The sequence below is a fragment of the Triturus cristatus genome, chromosome 7 (assembly GCF_964204655.1).
Source record: "Triturus cristatus chromosome 7, aTriCri1.1, whole genome shotgun sequence".
NCBI classification, from domain to species: Eukaryota; Metazoa; Chordata; class Amphibia; order Caudata; family Salamandridae; genus Triturus; species Triturus cristatus.
Window position 1 is genome coordinate 344,680,919 of NC_140590.1, and position 16,032 is coordinate 344,696,950.

At 45.2% G+C, this 16,032-nt stretch overlaps 1 protein-coding gene across 1 annotated transcript in view; it reads left to right on the forward strand.

Moving 5' to 3' along the window:
* LOC146809624 (outer dynein arm-docking complex subunit 1-like) overlaps window positions 1–16,032 on the forward strand; it is a 358,293-nt gene that overhangs the window by 131,880 nt on the left and 210,381 nt on the right. Inside the window, exon 3 of the mRNA XM_085616472.1 lies at window positions 658–708. The gene's annotated coding sequence lies outside the window, so the exon portion shown is untranslated. The remainder of the gene's footprint in view (window positions 1–657; window positions 709–16,032) is intronic.

Below are 16,032 nucleotides of genomic sequence, written 5' to 3' on the forward strand. Positions count from 1 at the left end.
AAGATGCATCAATTTATCACATGGATGATGTCATCAGTGATGTCATTTGAGATGTCATCAGTGATGTCATCAGTGATGTCACTGACCATGTCATGAGTGATGTAATATGGGACGTCATCAGCAGTGCATTGCGGAGGCGCAAGTTATAGTTAGCTGAACTAACTATAACGGGGGAATTTCAATGGTTTTGTACGAGTGAAATGTCCAACTAACTATAACCTTCCCTAAAACCTATGGTTTTTTCAGTGAATTTGCAAGGTTTTTTAAATGCTAATTTCTACCTATAACGTGCCTGAAACCTTTGGTTTTTTCAATGAATATATATATAGTTCTGTCTGATTGGGGCAGCCTTCTGTGCCTAATCAATTTCATATTTCAGGCAGTGATACCTAGACGCAACCATTCATTTATACTAAAACATTAGTAACAACATAAGCAAAATAACTAGGTATTAGAAAAATATTTATTTACAAGACATAGACAAGTTATTGAAAATAATACATAGAATCTTTTGAAAATGTCAACAATTTTTTAAAATGCATGTTAAACATATTCACATTTAAAAATATATAATAGTTGCTTTAAAGATAAATCTATAAATAAGTACATTGATGTCTTTCTTTTCAAACTCATTTTCGGTGTTTTTCTTTTGTTCAGTTTCCGGGCCATTGTGGAGCAGGCTAAAAGGTTGCAGACAGCCTATTGCAAGTAAGCAAAGTCTTTTTAAAAATATAGGGGTTTTTGGGTCTTGTATTTCATTAATTTAGGGATACTGCAAGGAATTTGTCTTGTCCTTTTTGGGAGAGAGATACAATTAGTGGATTTTTTGCATGTTGATTTTTTTTAGGTGTGCCTAAGCAATATTTAAAGATGGTGAAGCAACACAGTAGGTTTGAAGTTTATATATAACATTTTTTAATGAATTTATGAAACAAAGTTTTTCATTTCCCATTTTGAAAACTTTATTTCGGTCAGGTAACCATAAAAGTGCGATATGCAGTACAGTACATGATGAGTTCAATTAAAAAAGATAATAAAATTCATACATTTGCATGATACAGGAACAATTATCGGGGTTTAAGCTAATACCAAGTGGCAACCAACATTATCAGTCCATTCTCCCTGTTGTGCAAATAAAATCAGTAACTGCAACAATCTCTAAAAAAACCTTAAAGTTGGCCACACAGGGTCCACCATGCTGTCTAGGTCCTCCAGATGACGAATCCTAAAAATTCCAGGAGTGCTGTCGCAGTTAAAATATTAAAAACACCTTCTAAAAGAATTACACACTTGATACAATGTAAGTCAAATGCTTCAGGACTTTTGCAGTTTCCTACTGATACCCCACATATGACCCAAATATTTTGAGACTGAGCATGCAAACAGGGGTCTTGGATCCGATCCTAGAATTCGCAATGCTTCATCATAATTACAAATTCCTAACTCCTTACATATAGGTTTGAGCCATTTTTCTCTTGGGAGCACATAAGATGGACAAGCAAACAGTACGTGTGCAGTTGATTCAGTGGCTGTGATGAAACTAAAACAAAACTATGTGGCTGCTGGGTTGCGGTGCCAGGTGCTTGTGAACGAATCTAAACTGCATGTATAATTTCCTGTTGTTGGGTATCTGAATGATGTCTAATAGCTCTCCAGGGAGCTAACCAATTTAAAGTCCATAAATTCCAAAATTAGCATTCCCCACGATGTATTATTGAGTTCAGTTTGTAGTGCCCAATCCTAGTACTGAGATTTCTGAAGATCTTTGGGAGGGAGTGATAGAGGACCATTAACCCAATATCCGCCAATTGTCACTTCACGTTAATTATCCAGCCTACCTTATTGTATTTATCCAGGCAGCTGACTTCCTTAAGAGCATTGGTGTAGGAAATCAGTTCAGAGGTAGACCAGATTTTCCTCCAGCATATCAATGGGCCTAATTTTGCCTTGTCTACAAGGGATTTCCTGCCCATATCCGTACTTAGAGGATGGAGTGGTGTACTCTGTGGTAACGACACTTAACTCCTCAAGAACTTATGCTTGAATCTGGACAGGTCATCCATTCTATCAAAGCCCCACATTTCGACCCCATATAGGGCAGAAGTCACCACTTGAGAATCGTAAATCTGGAGGACATCAGCAACGGGTTTGCTAAATGATGTTCTTTCCCCAGGGCCCCAACCATTTGTTTGCGCTTTAGTCATCTTGGTCACATGAGGTTTCCAGGTCATATCTTCAAATAATTTTATGGCCAGTTAATAGAAGGTACTGACCCTCTCAAGTGGTACACCACCAAGAGTTGGTCTCCCTCTATACAGTTTGTGAGGATTTATCTTCATGATATATTAATCTCCAGGCTTCAAATATCGCAAGCGTATTTGAACTGGTTTAAAAGCAACTGAAGCCCCCATGGTGTTTTTGACACAAAGTGTCGTCCGCAAACAAAAGGGTCACAATTTGTCCCTGTCTTCTGCCTAAAAACAGCTTGATATGGGGTTAAAATATTGTTGTCACTTGTCCATTCTTGAATTTTAGATAAAAGGGCACTGCAAACCACTTTTTGTATGAAGTAAATGAGACCAATGGGCCTCTAGTTGCAAGGTAGGTTCCTATCACTTTTCTGGAATATGGCGATCACATCTGCACCCTTCCATGAGTCTAGGATTGAAGCAACCCCTGCTATGGCATTAGAAAGTATTAAAATGTAACATGAGCAATTATCTCTATTATATAGAAAGAGGTCACCGGGGATGCCATCTGGATCCAGAGCTTGGCTTGGACAATTGAGTTGATAGAAGCCTTAATTTCGCTCTTAGTGAATAAGTCCTTTTTGTTGGCTTGGGGTGAGTCAATGGAGACTACTAATGTATCAGCCATGCAAGTTCCAGAATATAAGGTATTAAAATGATCATGCCAAGTAGAGGCTGAGATGTTCTTGTCTAGGGCTGGTGGCCTCGTATTGTCCCTCCATACTACTAACGGCCAGAACTTTTTTGAGTTCTCAATGAGCCTCCATCTATTCTCATCTCACTCCTTCTTTGCTTTTGCTAAAGCTATTTTGTAAGACCTTCTCAGTTCTTTCACAGAGGCCATGTTCTTAGTCTTAATTGCCAAAGAAAGCTGGCTTTTTGGTTGTCTACACTCTCGATTAAGCCAGGCTTTCTGTGCTCTTTCGTTCGATCAAACATTTGAGTGGTGCAAGGAGGCAACAAAGTACGATGCAATTGCTCAAAGTGGCGAAAGTGGATGTCAGGAATTGCGCCCAGCCCTCCCGGTTCCTCGTACTGGACGGTCATCTATGACATATATACTAATAGGTCCTGGTTGATTGACTCAAGCTTGCCTTTATCGACAATCAACTTATGCCACGTAAGACTGCCCTTATCATCAAATGGTTGTAACTCCCTAGATATTAGATGGCTCCTAGGTCTATTAAATGAGTCACCCCAAGGGACATCAAGCTCAAAATAGGTGGGTTATGGTCATTATCTACACTTGCGGCCACAGTCATACCTATTACCAGAGGCCAGAGCCTTAAGTCTAACAAGAAATAATCAATACAGCTCATATCTTGTCTGATGTAGTCATTCCATTTGTGGCCCTCAACCTAAACTCCAGTGATAAGGCTTTTGGTTGCAACCCACTTGCGAACATTTTTTATTTGGGGGTAGGTCTAGATGGGGTACTGACAACAGTTCATCCTCCTCCCTCACATCATAGACATCCTCGCTATTGAACGGCTCAAATGTCACCTTGAAGTCACCCACTAAAATCAAGGGGTGGTGAAGGAATTAAAAATGTCCTAGCTATTGTAACGGAAAGTTTCAATTCTATTAAGGACTCGGAGGCGAGGATTATGCCTTCTTTCTTCACTTTATTTTATATAGCAGCCATCACTTTAAAGGTAAACAAACTACGTTTCCCAATAACACTTGGGAAAATGTAGTGAGAAAAAACAACAACATTCAATCAGAGATCAGACTGATAATGTCCAATCAGGAGGCCCATAGCTCCAACAAAGTCCTTCCTCACTGGCCTTTCGCCCTCTTTCGTCGCGCGAAGATCACCTTCATGAATCCCGTTTATTTGCTTCAGATCCTACAAAGACAGAGTACATTGTTACTATCTGAGCACAAACTACTAAAGCCTGCTAACCAAAATGCAGTGAAAGCAGTTAATGTGCAACAGAACAAATGTGTCAAGCAAAACACTTTATAGCCAAGCAGGGTTACTTACTCTTATACGGGGAGGGCTATCTTGCTCTGGAATCCCAAGGGCGAGATAATCCTCGCCTCCGAGTCCTTAATAGAATTGGAACTTTCCGTTATGATAGCTAGGATATTTTTCATTCTATGTCAGGACTGGAGGCGAGAATTATGCTAGTTTAAAACGTGCTCACCACAAGGTGAGCCATGACCAGCAGTGGCTTGAAGTAGAACCTTTTAAAGGTAGAGTATGAAGACCAATCTGCCGCGTTGAGGATATCCTCCAAAAGGGCACCCAAGCCAAATGCTGTAAAGCCCATTGCACCTGGTGCCGAATGGGCCCCAATGTTTCGAAGGCTAATTCCAGCCTCCATCATCACCTATCTAACCCATCTAGCAATAGTGGGTAACGAAACTGCCCTAAAAGGTGTACACAGTGCAATGAGGAGCTGGCGTTCTCCTGGTAGGCGAAACTCCTCAGTCATTTCTTCATATGGCTTGAGGCATCTGACGACACACAGTTTAGGGGAGTCCAGGAATTCTGTGTAAGTGATAACTCTAGTGTGGCACTTTGTTCTTCTGTGGAGAGAGAACATCACTCCATTAGGGGTGAACATCCTGCTTGAGATGTCCAAAGCCCTCACATCTGAGACACAGTGGCAGGAGATGAAGCAAAGGAGCATAACTAGATTAGCAGACATCTCCTTCCTAGAGAGAAAACGGTTTGGTTGCCAGGAGAGAAACAAGTTGAGAACCTGGTTCACATCCCAGGGGGCAGAGTAGCGTGGCTCCAGATGTAGAGAGAGCCTGATACCACGTAGCAATCTGCAAACTAGCGGATGTTTGCCCACCAACGCCTCATTAATCAGTACATGGCCGGATGAAATGGCCGACCGAAAAGTGTTTATTGATCTGTAGGCCATGCCACTAGAAGCTAGCTGTGCTAGAAAGTTCAGAACATGCACTACATCTGGGGGATTAAGACACCACCGCATACACCAACTGGACCATCTGCCCCAAACGAATCTGTATCTTTTGACAGTACTGTCTGCCCAAGCCTTGGACATGAAGGGTTCAGCCGCTTGCAGAAGGCCTGGGACCTCCCATCGTCCTCTATAATCTGCCACACCATAAGCCACAATGAGTTCCCTTGAACTAGTGGATGCGGAGTCTTGTCGATTCTCAAGAGGATTGTTGGAAATTGGGGGATTAGGATTGGAGAATCCCAGGAAAGTTCCAGAAGAACTTGAAACCAAACTTGCGACCTCCAAAGGGGAGTAATCATGACCAACTCCGCCCGCTGCCGCCAGACCTGCGCCGACATCCGTGTGATCATTGCGAAGGGGGGAAAAGCGTACCACTTCTCTTGGCTCCAGTCCTGGAGGAAGGCATCTGTGGCCACTGCCAGTGGGTCCGGCCTCCAGCTGAAAAAGCGGGGCAGCTGATGGTCCTGTCTCGAGGGAAACAGGTCCACCGAGAAAGGACCCCAGCAGTCATTAAACACCGCAAAAATGTCTGGGTCGAGCTTCCAGAGACTGGCATCCCTGAAGATGCGGAACTGGATGTCCGCCACCTGGTTCTCCCATCTGGGCAAGTACTCCGCTGTGACCAATACCTGATGGTCCAGGCAATATTGCCAGAAACTCACGGCGAGGCCTGAGAGTGCTTTGGACCGAGTATCCCCTAAGTGATTCATATAGCGGACCGCAGAGATGTTGTCTATCTTCAGAAGAACGCATGACTGAACAGAATCTCTCCTCCAACAGCGAACGGTGAAGGAACCTGCTAATAGTTCCAAACAATTGATATGCAACTTCCGTTCTTCTGGACACCAAACACCTCCCGTAGAGAAAGTGCCACATCTGGCACTACAGCCTGTCCTGCTGGTGTCGGACGCTATGACCAGATCTGGTGCTGATCTGAAAATTGCGCTGCCATTCCAGGCCTCCATGTGGTCTTACCACCACTGGATCTCCTCTTGAGCCTTGTCGGACAAAAAAACCTTGTGGGAGTAGGGGCACCCTCTGCGAAGGTAGGACGCCTTCAGGCGCTGCAGAGCCCGATAGTGGAGTGGTCCCTGAAAGATGGCCTGAATCGATGCAGAGAGGAGGCACACTACCCAAGCCAGCTGTCGGAGAGATACCTGGTGTCTGGTGAGGGTACGCCTCAGCTTGGGATGGATCTTGGACACTTTCCTGGATGGGAGGTTTAGGGTGGATGAGGTGGAATCTTTTACGAACACCGGAAAGGTAAAAGTCTAAGAGGGCGTTAAAAGCTACTTCTTCTCGTTGACCACAAAGCCTAAGCTCTGAAGTAGATCCACCGCCATTCGGAGGTGGGACAACAGCTGGTGTGGGCAGGAGCCCATTAGAAGCAGGTCATCCAAGTACACAATCATTTACATGCCCGAGCCCTCAGGAACTCCACCACCAGCTTGAGAACCTTGGTGAAGCACCAAGGGGCTGTGGACAGACTGAATGGTGGAGCAGTAAACTTTTATGTCTGTTGCAGCCATATGAACTAGCGGGAAAATCGGGATCACCAGGTAGGCGTCCCTGAGGTCTAGTCAAACCATCCAATCCAGGGGTCGTAAGGTATCCCAGAGGAGGTGAATGCCCTCCATTTTGAAATGGTGGTAAACTAGCCACTCGTTGAACTCGCTGAGGTTTATCACCGGTCTCTGGCACCCGTCGGTCTTATCGACCAGTAAAATATTGCTGATGATTTCCCTGGGGTGTGGAGAGGAAGGGGATATTGCACTGTTGTTGAGGAGGGATGTCACTTCCTCGTCTACCAGGACGGCGTCTTGGTGAGAAAATTGTAAGGGACGGGGTCTGGTCCCCGTCCCCAAGATACTCTGTGTGGAATCCCTGCACTGTCTGAAGGACCCATGTATCCCCTGTGATGGAAATCCAAGCCTGGAAAAAAATTGCCAGCCACCCCGTATTTTTAATTGCGAACAAGGGAGAACACCCACTGGGATTTGAGGATGCTGCTTCCCGTAATCCTCTGCTTTTGCCACGACGTCCTCTCATGGGGTAGAAATTCCTGAACTGGGACTGATCTTGATATTGGCCTTTCCTGGAGCATTGTCCTCTTTGAGAGTTCTGGTGTGACGGGTGGCTGGTCGAGCGGCCCCTACCTCGACCAGCCCCGTGGAAAACACAAGGGAACACTTTCTTAATGGTTGTTTGAGCTTTGTCAAGAGAGGTAAAGGTATTGACAAATTTGCCTAATTCTTTGACAAAGGGCTCTCTAAAGAGGCCCTCCTGCTCAATAGCACCTGCCTCTGAATCCGCTAGGTTTCCCAACTTGGGGTCCACCTTAATGAGGAGGGAGCGGCGGCGCTCCGTGGACAGGGCACAGTTTGCATTGCCCAAGAAAATTATGGCCCTTCCATGAACCATCGAAAGCTTGGAAGTATTTTTGAAAGGACGTGATGGCACACGGTTGGAGACTGTCTGTGGGGCTACCTATGGGGCACAAAGGTTGGGGACATTGTAGATATTTCTCCTATGAGGCAGTCACCTCCTTTTCCTACTGGGCCCCTTTTTGCAACCCATGGCGATACTGATTTCTGGCAGCCTATGCTTCGGGGCAATACTCAAGACTGTAATAAACGGAGCTAAACAAAGCTCCGTGTTAGAACTGGGAGTCTCTATTTGGCCCGTGGTAGGTACCTTAGTCCAAATAGAGACCCTTGCTTCTAAGTCAGGGAAAGGAAGGACACCTTCTCAGATAGCCCCTGCTCACCCCCTCAGTAGCTAGGAACGAGCAGCCAGGCTTATTTCCAAGGCAAATGTGTAAAGTATTTGCAACCACACTCTCAGTAACCCAATGGTAACACCTCAAATGGACTCCACACGAGTTTAATCAAAACAATTATATGTTTATATAAAAAGATATACGATGAGACCACACGATAAAATCCGACATGTGCGTATTTGTAATATTTCCCCTTGCTAGTTATTAGTCCAGCAAGCCCTGGTAGGTTCTTGCAGTATTAATGAGCAATTCTCAATGATCCAATGCAGTCCTACTGCAATGCTATGCAGTTTGTAATGCAAGAATCAGGCACTGGGTAATGTAAAAATAATGCAGTTCGTTAAGCAACAATCAGGCAGTTTTTAATGCCAAAATAATGCAATTCGTAATGCAACAATCAGGCAGTTCGTAATACAAAACTAAAGCAATGCCTACTGCAACAATCAGGCAGTTTGTTATGCAAAAATAATGCAATGCGTAATGCTACAGTCAGGCAGTTCGTAATGCAATGCAAGATGCAACAACCAGGCAGTTCGTAATGCCAACAATAATGTACTCTGGGCGGACTCTATGCCACTCGTACTGACTCGCGGTCAGCTACTGCCAAAACATGCCCCCAACACGGGTATGGTGTAAAACAAAGTGCAGGTCCACACTCCCGCCCCGGTACAGCCACTCTTCGGCAAGTACGGGCCGCGATACTAACTTGAGGGGAGGCTCGCGCTGCAAAGATGTGAAAGGCCGAGAGCGTTTCTCTCAGAGACCGCACCCCACTCCAGGTGGCGACACATGCACACACGCTGAGCGTTACCTGGGGAGTGTGATCTCACTCTCCTCGCGGCGTGGGCCTCTGGTGCGACTTCGTTGATCTTGGGCAGTGGAACACGGACCCCCGACGTGATGATTTGAGGTCTCTCTTTGGCAAAGGCAGGTTGGGGCCAGCGGCGGTGAATTCCCACAGCTCCTCTGGGGATGCCGGTCCGGGCCGATGGCAATGACGATCGCAGCACTTCTGGTCACGCTGTCGATCAACTCAGAGAACACGACTGCACCGGGACACACAGTCTCGAAGGTCTCAGGCTGCAACAGTGCACACGCACACAGCGTCACTGAGTCTCACTTAAGCTCCGGGTACACACGATCACAGGGCAATCCTCATGAAGGTCTCAAGCTGCCCAAAGCACACGCACACAGCGTCGCCGAGACTCACTTGTATTCTGGGTGCCCACGATCACAGGGCAATCCTCACAAAGGTCTCAGGCTGCATGAAGCACACACACACACAGCGGTGCTGAGACTCACTTGGACTCCGGGTGCACACGATCACAGGACGATCCATACGAAGGTATCAGGCAGCACAAAGCACACGCGCACAACGTCGCTGAGACTCATTTGGACTGCGGGTGCACATGATCATTGGGCAGTTCTTAAGAAGGTCTCAGGCTGAAAAAAGCACACGCACATAGTGTCGCTGAGACAATTCTGGAAACTTTTATGTTCCTGAGTTCCCACAACAGGGAGCCAGCTCTCCTCTGGCCCTTGGGGACGAGTTACTTTAGGACACAGCACACAGCAAAGTCCTTCCAAGCAGGGGGACACAGCACAAAGTCCCTTAGACTCTCCTTGGTTAAATGAGCAAACTACAGGCCAGCCCCAGAACACACAGCAAGGTTCAGTCCTTTCCTTCAGTCTCTTCAGCTGTTTCTTCCTTGGCAGAGGTTCCTCTTGACCACAAAGTAGTTGCAATCCTTTTTAGTCTTGATCAGTTCCAACGTTCAGGGGTTTCAGCTCTTACAGTTATACCCCTAAATGTCTTTGAAGTCTTTGTGTTCAGGGGGGCACTGACCCCTGTTCAAACCAGTTCTGTTTGTCTCCCTGCCAGTGACACCTTCTTCCTTTGATAGTGGGGGTCTGGATCCTTAATCACTCAGCAGGGGATGGAGCCATTGTTTTATGGTAGCAGCCCAGGCCTCTTCACCTCCAGGGGCTACTCCACCCCCCTACACTCCAGATGCAGGTCAGCCTGTTGCTGTCTCACCTCCTCCCCTGGGTCAAGACATTCCCCAGATCCTATCGCTTTCAAATCCAGACAGTCAATCCACAACCAGGCAGAGACACACAGAATTGTTAGAACACAAAAAAACAGCCACTTCTAAAAGTGTGGTTTCTAAACACACAATGCAAAAACCACCTTCACAGAAAGATGTGTTATTAAATTGTGAGTTCAGGCACACTAAACTTCACCTCTCTGTCTTAAGCCTATGGGAGGATAGGCTGGACACGTATTACACAGCCTTCCCCATTCTGTCCTGTGGGCAAGATGGCCTTGCAAGAGTGAAAAACGAAATGGAGAGTATTTCACTGTCAGGACATGGTATACACACCAGTACATGTCCTACCTTTCACATACACTGCACCCTGCCCAGGGGCACCTTGGGCCTACCATAGGGGTGTCTGATGTGCATAAAAAGGGAAGGGTAAGGCCTGGCAAGTGGGTGCACTTGTCAGGACAACAAGGCAGTTTAACAAACTGCACACAGGCACTGCAGTGGCAGGCTTGAGTTCTTTCTTTAGGGCTACTTGTGTGGGTGGCACAATTAGTGCTGCAGGCCCACTAGTAGCATTTGCATTACCAGCCCTGGCACACACAGTGCACTTTACTAGTAATGCAAACATACTAATCATGGACAACCAATTACAATTACACTTTACACAGTGAGCACTTGCACACTGTTCAGCAGTGGCAAAGTGCCCAAAGCATCTAAGTTGGCAACACCATGTCAGAAAAAAAGTCTAGGGGGAAGGCAAAAAAGTTTAGAGAACTTTAGCCAAAAAGGGCCAAGTCCAGCAGTCCGTAACTGGTTGGATGCTTTGGCTCTGAAGTCAATCATTTTCAGGTAGTACGGAGTCTTGGTCTGGATGAGTAGCAGAAGGGTGACGAACAGGTGTCAATGGGTTTGTACCAATTGGTACTTAAAATTGGGTATTAGACATTGCAGGGGGCCAAGACCCAGTGTCCAGAGCAATTAGGTTGGGGACCATCCACCCATCCACCAAGCGCAGTTCAATACCGTCTGTGGAGCTATTGAGGGGGACACATCCTATAGCCCTCATGGTATATTCCTTGATCACAGACTTACAACATCTCACATGCGGAACCAGTGGATTGTTTTATTCCTGAGCGAATAGTCCCCTTCATACCCCTTGTGTAAGACAATTTTGGGCACATTAATCATGTAGATATTGTGGGGAGCAGCGGGGCTGAGCACTCTTGAACCAGTGGTTGCTACCTTGGGGTGTTTCTAGCCAGTAGTTCAGTGCTGTGGGTTCTTCCACTAAGGTGGAAAGATCCCAAGCCTACTCGAAGTATCTCAGCATGTTTCACCAATGGTTATGTACAAGCAGCCACTTCAGCGAAACTTCTCTATGCACTTACATATTCAACTCTAGGATGGGGGGTGGAAGGAGACCCTGGGGGCACAGGAGATTTATATTTGTCATTTATGTAGCTATTCCTCAGGGCAATGTACTCTAGCCCCGCCTCTTGCTAGCAGCCAGTTCACCGGCCCTGTAAGATCTCCTATTGTGGTCCTAGGAGCTTCAATTTTGGCTCTTAGGTCACTTATGATCTTATACATGTGCTTCAGAGCCTTTTTAACTTTTGTGGCATTAGTAAGTGCCACCCTAGCCCCACCATTTGCAGATTTCCTTTTCCCCATTCCCAACCTCAAAGCTGTACTTGGGGCAGCACCCTACAGCATAATTCTCATTAAAACACAAAGTAACCAAAGGAAATATCCCCTCTGTGGCTGTTTTGCAATCAAAAACTGGGGCACACACAGTACCTTAAGTGTCCAGAATAAAGTCCTTAGGGCGGTGACCCAGCCCAGCCTCTTCCGGGCAATGACTCGCGAGGATGGGCCCGCCCTTGGCCCGGGCACAGCCAGCCCACATCCCGCACCGAGAGAGACCAGAGGCAGCACAATATGTGTGATGACCACGCCTTCCCTGTGCAGCTGCGGTGCATTAGGTAGCTGTTGCATCCTGGGACTGGAAGTCCCACCAAGGCGATGAAGGACAGTAAAAAAAGGAAACTGACAGCCCCCACCAGCAGAGCGTCTCGCACCGCGAGGGGAGAGGCAGCGCTATGTATGCAGTGACCACGCCTCCCCCGTGACAGCTACGGCGGATTGGGTAGTTGTTGCACCCTGGGACTTGGAGTCCCACCAGGGCGATGCAGGGCAGTGAAAAAAGAATATTGACAACCCCTACCAACAGAGCATCCTGCGCCACGAGGGGAGAGGTAGAGCTGTATGTACGGTGACCACACCTCCCCCGTGATAGCTGCGGCGGATTAGGTAGCTGTTGCACTCTGGGACTGGGAGTCCCACCAGGGCGATGCAGGGCAGTAATCAAAGGAAACTGATGGCCCCATCAGCAGACTGTCCCTTTTTCTACATTTGGCAAAAACAGAAACACAGACTACACAGGAAAACCGGTGATGTAGTTAATTATATTTTTATATCATAGTAGTATCTTTCAACAATTACAAGCAGAAACAGTCTGGACCGATGAGGCCGTAGCAGCCGGTTTTTACAAAGGTCTTTGTGAGTAAATAAAGAAAGATGTGGAAAATGAATGTCAGGCTCTGATATCAGAAGAAAAGGAGAGATGATGAAAGAATGCACTGTGTTATACTGTGAAGATAATAGTGATTTTGTTCTTAATTGTCCCTTGCTTTAGTGAGGTTACCAGCCCTTAATGACAGACCAAAGATGGATGTTTCATTTTATAGTGGATCTGTAATTAACAGGGCATAATGTTTACTACACATCAGTTTGACATCCAGTAGTGGACTGTTGTCTTTTTGGGCTCTAATCGATTCCAGAGTGTCTGGTTGCTGCATGGATATCTTATTTCACACAGAAACTAAAGTCTCCCTAGACAAGAAGTAGCAAGAGCATGAGATAAAGGGTAATAACAGTACACCACTTTCCTCGGGAACAGTTGGCTTAGAAACCTCCCCATTGCTGATGACTACTGATAATGTCCTTGTTGAAGAAATTTGTTTTGATCTCATTAATTCTCAGTTGTTTTCTGTGATGTTAGGCACATACTTTGCTATAACTGCATAACTTTTACATAAACGGAGACATACAAAGCATAATATGTTGCTCAACAATATTATGGGTAGCCCTTCTTTCCATGTAGAACACTAGATCCTCTCAAAGAACAATTGTTGTCTCTCAACTGTTTTTTAACTTTCTGCAACCCGACCAATTTATCTGGACTACTGTGACGTATTCAGTAAGAAGAGAGCTGACCAGTGGCCATCTCCTCAAAACTGCCATTGTGCCATTGAAACAGTACCTGGTGGTGGTGTTCTACATGTTAGAATTTACGGTTTTAATCTAAAAGAAATATCCGGTATTAAAGGAATATTAAGAGGAGAATTTTGCAAAGGGGTGCATATATCATATCTGCTCTCCTTCAGTGTCCCCTGTCTTTTTCATACCCAAATCTGATTGTATTTATAGACTCTGCATTGACTACAGAGGACTAAACACTATTATAACATAGATTTGCTTCACACCCTCTCTGACTCCTGTTCTCCTGGATTAGATAAAAAATGCAAATATTTTTAGTTACACTTGAGAGGAATAAAATGGAAGACTGCCTTTAACCCTGGCTAGGGGCATTTTGAGCACCTAGCTATGCCACATGGTATATACAAGCATTTTATTAATGAGATATTTAAGACAGTTACATAATTGCACATCTGCATCATTTGTTGATATTATCAGCAACTCTTTGAAACATCAAAGACACATGAAGGAAGTCCCGTCCCAGGTTTCAGAAACATGGTCTACATCCTAAGGCTGACAAATCTCATCCATCTTATTTCTGGCTTTGCCATCTCTGCAAAAAGGATTAGCATGGATGAAATTAACATTGAAGAAGTGTGTAGTTGGTCATCGTCTTCAACAGTAAAGGAAATCCAAAGATTCCGGTTTCACTAATTTAATTGATTCAATGCGGGAGTTTCAGAAATCGTGCTCCCTTTACCAAATTAACCAAGAAAGGTGTACCTTTCCCATGCGGAAAAGACACAAAACAGCGTGCGAGATATTAAAGCTAGCATTCACTTAGGCCCAAGTCTTGTCCCAACCAAATCAATGTGGATCCTACACTAGCAGAGACTGACACTTCTGACTTTGCTTCTCTGGCAATTTTATCTCAACAAGATCCTGCTACTCAAGCAGCACATGCAGTGGCATATATTTCCCAAACTTAGACTAAGTCTGAAAAGAACTAATCTATTTATGATCGTGAATTTCAGACCATCAAAGAAGCATTTGCATTGTGGAAGCAGTTATTTGAAAGGCTCTCTTCTCTCCATAACTCTCTGACCGGAGCATAAAAATGTAGGGTTCCTAAAGTCGATAAAATGTTCCAACCCTTGCCATGCGAAATGGTCATTACCCTTTACTCGCTTGAATAGCATTATTTTGTATGATCAGGGTATCGTCTTGGGAAGGCAAATACTTTTTTGAATAAAGGCATTTATATAACGCACAGCTACTCAGAAGAGTGTCCCGGCGCATCAAAGGCCTCTGGAATAAACCCCCCACACCAACTACAATTGCAGAAAAGAAAAGTGAAGAGGAGAAAACAGAGAGCTAAGGGCAACTCATATTATTGAATAAAAAGCAGAGTTTTGAGAAGCTTCCTAAAAGTTGCTAACTTTGTCAGGAAAGAGACTAGATGATGACACAGCAGACCCTGCCCCCACCATTTTGGCTGCAGTTCCCTACATGGATGAATGTACCTTCTTTAAGAAGATGGTGGTTTGTAATATGCTTTCATAGCTCCCTCTGGCTGATTTTTCATATAACAATTCTCTTCACTCTTTCTTGAGGCAGTCTCCCTTTTTATTCTTTTGGTTATCATTGTATTTTGCCAGCTAGCTCCTTATCATGTTCAGCTTTGGTGGTTTCAGTTTCTTTCAATTAGGTTCCGCTTTCTCTGTCTTGAATTCAGATGTGTACACTTGCTCCCTCCCTCCTTCACTTTGCTACTTTATCTCTTGTAAGTAATCCAAGACTCTTGTATGCTTCTTACTTTCCACTTGTTTACTTTCTACGCATCTAAAGTTTTAAACTTGACTGAACTAGGCAATGTTAATTAATGTGATTGAGACTTGCTTTAATGTCATTGTTTATGAACATTTTGTGCTGTTTTATTATTGTTATGTATAGTGCTTTGGACAAAATCACTGTAACAAATAAAATAAATACAAATATGAATACAATGTAAAACAGTATTACAACACACAGTATCTAAAATGTACCGGACTACAGTGCAAGAGAGCTTGCAGGTGTTTTTTTTTTCCTGTTTTGACTTGCCGACGGAAAAAAGTAAGGGTGGGCGGCAAATTTTGGCATTTTCGCGTTCTGCGCGGAATGCGAAAATGTCGAAACTTCCGCGATCCACAGCGGAACGGAAATATGCAGGGCAGGATTCATTCTGGCACGATGCTCTTGTCACAAAAATTAAACCTCAACAGGACGCACTTACAGATATAAATAAAGCAGGTGCCCGAGTTTAAGCTCAAATTCAGTAATGTATTAATCAGCCAAAAGAATTCGTGAGCTAGGTCGAGGCTGGGCAAGTGTGCTTTTCTCCCCATATCTACCGTCAAAAATTAGCTGTGATCCTTGATGGAGCTCTGTGCATCCATGACTTTCTCAAGCGCAATCCCCGTTTAGTTCCTGTGACCAGGAGTTTCTTTCTCCTCATCTGCTGCTCTGATCGGTCTCTGACCCTTTATAAACAAGAGGCATGTGAACTCGCATAGAAGCCCCGTCCGTTTGGCCCCGGCCCACACACCAGCGGTGTGCAACATCTTCCCTCCCTTACCCCCACTATGATGGACAGCTCACTCGAGGGACCCCGGCGCACGTCGGCGCGGTGACAACGTTACAGACACACACGTGTCACGGGAGACCACTCTTCTGGCCCTTTACGCAGCTGTAGTGTAGGAAAAGCACTATACATTTAC